The sequence below is a fragment of the Lipotes vexillifer genome, unplaced genomic scaffold (genome assembly GCF_000442215.2).
Source record: "Lipotes vexillifer unplaced genomic scaffold, Lipotes_vexillifer_v1.1 scaffold591, whole genome shotgun sequence".
Lineage (NCBI taxonomy): Eukaryota > Metazoa > Chordata > Mammalia > Artiodactyla > Lipotidae > Lipotes > Lipotes vexillifer.
The window spans coordinates 2,195,683-2,200,807 of record NW_006791954.1 but is presented as its reverse complement, the minus strand read 5'-3'; positions in this window follow the sequence as shown (position 1 = coordinate 2,200,807).

Below are 5,125 nucleotides of genomic sequence, written 5' to 3'. Positions count from 1 at the left end.
ATTTTTTTTTCTTCAGGAAGAAAAAAATGAGCGGAGTGTTTATGTCAACTACATATTCCCCTAGATACGAATTTGTGACCACAAAATTCCTTACACAAATTCGGATCTACAGGGTATATACAGAAGACAGATAGATCTTCTTGGCCCAGAAATTTTCCAGTTCTCCTACTTTCCACGCGTCCTCCTTTTGGCGTGTGGTTTGAATGCTTCGATTTTATTTCGTTTCGTTCAAGTTCTGAGGTCTGGGAGCAGGAAAAGTCACTGCGATTCCATTCCTGGGATTACAAGGTTTTCAACTCTCTTCCTCTTCTATTAGAGAGAAATAGAAGCTGCCGGTCCAGCAAAGGGACGCGAACCTTGGGGCCGCTGCGCAACTCGGCGGCGCATGAATTATGAGATGTAAACATTAGCTAAGCACAAAAGGAGGAAGGGTCATCCTGAGGCTGCGGCGTAGTCAGAATCAGGCCCTTCTGGGTGCCCTCGCGCCCCTCCCCTCCCCCCAGGACTTTTTTTTTTTTAAAAAAAAGAAACAAAACCCCAATCGGTAACTCCGTGCTCCTTGCAGCCTTTAGTTTTCGATCAAACGAATATCTAGATATTTTCCAAGGCACCTCTCAGCAAAAGGAAGAGGGAGAGGCGGCTGGGTGTGAAGGGGGGTGGTCATAAAAGTCCTTTTAGAAAAATTCAATGGTAAAAAGAGAGAGAAACAGCTGTAAAGAAAAATGCTGGGAGACCAAGCAGATGGGGCCCCGGATATTTAATGATGGGCAATTCCGTTTACAACCTGAGAAAAAGATCAAAGGCGTTTCATTTCCGAATGAAGGGCAATGAGGAACCATAAAAGATGCAGCCAGATGATATTCCGGCCCCTCCCAACCTCCCATACCTCCTGGGGCCAGAAAAGGGGGATAATGGGTAAAGTGTGAGGAGGAACCCCATTTCCCCCACCTCCCTATAGCTCTGGCAGGCTCTCTCGGTTTAAACTTGCTCATTCAGCCACCTGCTAGGGTTGCTGGCAGTGGGACCAAAATGAGGATCTGGGAAACCTGAGGGAGCTGGAGTTTCTGAAGGGACTTCCTGCCAGTAACCACTGAATTTACTAAGCTGGGAGACTGAGGATGGAGCTGAAGGGAACTGCGTCCTAGACTGTGAAAGCTGAGGGCCCTCACAGGGTGAGGAGAAGGGTTCACAGAAACCTCTTCTGCACCCAGACTCCCCATTCATCTCTCTAGGTCTGAAGAATACTTGCATCCCTAGTGAACAAATCAGAATAATATCAATTTCTTTAACAAGTACATCAACAAAACAAAAAGCAACTCTCTAACCACCATACTTTAAAGGTCTCTGCCCATCCCTAGTCCTGGGACCCTTGCAGGTGGATAGGAGGAGTTTCCACCTACCAGCAACTAAGCCCAGAGACCCTCTGATTTTCTATCCCAAATCTAAATTACCAAGGTTGGCTTCCGGGCCTGATTTCTAACACCAACACTCTCCCAGCCAGGCTGGACTCACCTATATTTGAAAAATCACACACACACACACACACACACACACACACACACACACACACACAAATATTGTAGTTATCTTTGCCAAGAGAGGGTCCAATAAGTAATCTCAGAACCCCATTTAGGCACCCAGGGAGACCGGCACCTGACCCTGGATCCACAGACAAAATGTGTGGATAGGACCCCCAACAGCCCCCCCAGCGTCAAGCAGGGGCTTTTCCAAGTCTTGTCAAGGGCCACTTTAGTGAGGGGCTCCGCGACCCTTTCCAGCTGGCCAGGCCCCTCCCCCACCCCATACCTCCTGTCCTTCTCAACCCGTCCAACTCGAACGCTTTTTGGAATTTGGGGAGGGCCAATGCGCTGGCCACCTGGGCCTCTGCTGCTCTACACTTTCTCAAGAGATGCGGTCCACGTGCCCCAAGCACCCCAAAAGAGAGGGATGGGAAGCAGAGCCTGCGGGGCTGTGTGTGGCTGATTCTGGGGACAGAGCGCTGCGCGCTGAGAGCCGCCACCTGCCCATCCCACCGAGGCGCCGTACCTCCCACCCCAGCCAGTCCCACCGCGATGGGTGGAGGACTCGGTTTCTCTGCGACTTCCAAGACGGGGTTCAGAGCAGGAGGCTGCCTCTCCCTCCACCCACGAAGAGCACTAACATTGATACGCATAATAGTAAGAACCAAGGCTCCACCCGCGTTCAGAGCCACCTTCCCGGCGCTCCCGGTGGCTCGCTGGCCCGCCGGCCGCCTTTTCCCTGCAGCCACAGGTTGCTGGAGTGACCTCTCGCTGCTCAGCCCCTCCGCCGTCCCGGGCTTGCCCAGCCCGCGCCGCATCGGCTACTTTTTGTCGGCGGGGAGGGAGGGACTGAGCGAGGGAGGGCGAGCCCCGGCGGCCCGCACCGCCAGCGGCGCGGAGGAGCGCCAGGCCCGGAGGGGCGCGGGCAGGAGTACTCACCGGGCCGCTCCCCGCGCCCTCCAGGCCGGCAACCCGCCCGCGGGCCCGCGCGGCCCCCGACGAGCTCGCTCTCGTCCACTATTGTGTGTTCGGAAAACCGAACCGCGGCGGCGGGCAGAGGAGCTCCGGGCTCCCTTGGTGGCCGGAACAAGACTTTTTTTTTTTGGTGTGTTTTTGTTTTTGAAGCGCAAGTTTTCGTATTAATCTCATACTTTGGCAGTCTTTGTTAAACAGCTAGGCGCGTCACCAGGCTCTCGAACATTTTAATAATTTTTAGACGCCGTGACCTGCGGTTCACCCCTCTCGGGCCTCCCCCACGAGCAGGCAGTTACTATAATACGCTCGCGCAGTTCGCTCGGTCATATTGAATTTTGCGCAGGTCATTACTTGGGAGAAAAATGACAGAGCAAGGAATTTGATTCAGCTCATCCTCTCCAGCTCTTTTTGCCAGAAACTTCTCTCTCCTTCCCCCCACCCCCACCCCCAAAAAGTCCCATTCGGATAGGACTCAGCCCGGCCCTGCCTCTTCTTTGATATTCCATCATTCCTATATTTTTTGTCAGCTGTCCTTCGGGGACCAAGAGGGAAAGGGTAGAACTCCACGGGGGTTCCCTTTGCGGCTGTGATGGAGGCTGGCACCTGGAGAAGTGGAAATGTGGGGATCTGGGTCCCAGAGAGCAGGCCTCAGCCATAGCCCCCTTCCCTCCTTCCTCCCCTATAAATGGCTGCACTGACAAGGCCTGTATTCCCACCCAACTGCACACTCCATCTGCTTTGTTCTACCCCTCAATGCCAGAGAGACCCCCATTTCTGCCCAAACTTTAGAGGCTCCAGGGCCCCAGGAATGACCCCTCTGCCTCCTGGTGCTGAGATTTGGTTCACAGGCCAGCATGTTTGGGGAAGATAGAATCCTGAGAGAAGGGCTGGACTGCACTGGTCAAAGCTGGGGCATTGGCTTTCAGAGGCTTTAATTCTCCTTTAAAAATCAAACAGTATCCTCCCCATCTGCATTTTTATTTAAAACTACTTTTCATCTGTACAGTAACTCCTTTGCCTACCCCCAGCACCACCACAAGGAGGTTGAGGAGGAAATCAGAGAGGTGTTAAAAATACTCAGGAGGTTTTCTTTGGTTTGTCCCTCCAGGATCAGAAATAGGTGACGGGCCAGCAACACATTTCCCCCTTTCTCCAGCCTCCAAGGAACCAGCAGAAGTAGATCAGGTGACTCCCCTCCACCCAGTTCAAGTCTATGGGGAGTGTCTGCAAGGGGTATCTCCCTAGTGCGGGGAGGCCGGAAGAGAGCATCCCAAGGTACCCAGCTTGGCCTGGGATGGCAGAGGACTCCTCTTTCTCATTCTGAGGCCCCTCCAGCCCAGGACCTTGGGCTGCTCCAGTCTATTCCACAAAACTATCAACTTGCTAACATACTGTCCTGGAATGGAGGGAAAAGAGACTGAGGAGGAACAGAAAGAGATAGATTCTCCAGTTCAGGTTTTGACCTCTACGTCCTCCGGACTCTAGGAATTCCCTATGGCCTGACTCCCCAGAAAAACTTGCCTGAAGGCCAAGTAGAAATGAGGACCCACACCCAATTGGTTTAATTTTTTTTAAAAATTGGGGTCAAATTGATTTGAAATTTGACATTAAACTGTGGTCTCTTCTGGCCATATTTCAAAGTGCATCTTTATAAAACCTCCCAGGTCATCTTTTTTTCTGGCGGGACAAACACCCAGAGAGTACCTCCTATATTAAATGCTTAGAAGAGAATATGATGACATCTCATAAGAAAACAAACAGTCACGTAAAGACCCCAAATAAGCATATGCCCTGGTGTTATAATTAGTCTCTCTAAGCATTTTACTTATGAGCTAAGCTTAATGCACGGATTCAAGGTTCATTTAAGGTTGTCAGTTAAAAAGATCTCTGTGAGTCCATCCAGTATTTTTCCTTCTCATTTCCCCTCCCTCCTTGAAATAGGAAGAGAGGGATTCTGGAAGAACATACAAGTGTAGGTTTGGGAGAGAGTGAGAGAATTAACAAGCTAATCTTCTATCAATATCCAAGTGCTTAAACCCAAGCAATCGGGAAAGAGGGATGGGAGTTTTTAAACTCCGTCCAGTCCTGGCCCATGGTTACTGGACTCCAACTGCCTGGACCCCGTCTGGGGGTAATCCCTGAAAAAACAGGCCTGCCTGGAGGGAGGAGGAGCTGGGGGATCCAGCTGTTTGGCCCCTTTAGGGAAAGCCTGGTGGGGCTGATGTGGGTTGGAGTCAGGTCTTCACCTTGGAAGACTTCTTTGGCCCCACCAAACGTCGTGCAAGGACGTGTGGGTAATTGGATTTTTAAAATGTGTGCGGCTGGGTAGGTTTTAATTAAATTTTATATGGTGACTCAAAGGTTGTCTTTGGGAGAGAAAATTGCGCAGAGGATTGGCCATGCCCAGAGCGCTTTCTTTTGTGCAGCTCCCCACCCCACCAGAGCCAGTCTGGGGAGAAGGGTTTCTTCCTCCCTCAGTTTCTCCTTCCCCAGATCTGCCTCTCCCCTCTCCAGTTCCACTCCCGCACTCCCCGAGCCCACAGGTCTTCCTTACCTCGAGCATCCCTTGCCCGCTTTCTTCTCTCTTCACACACACACACACACACACACACACACACACACACACACAC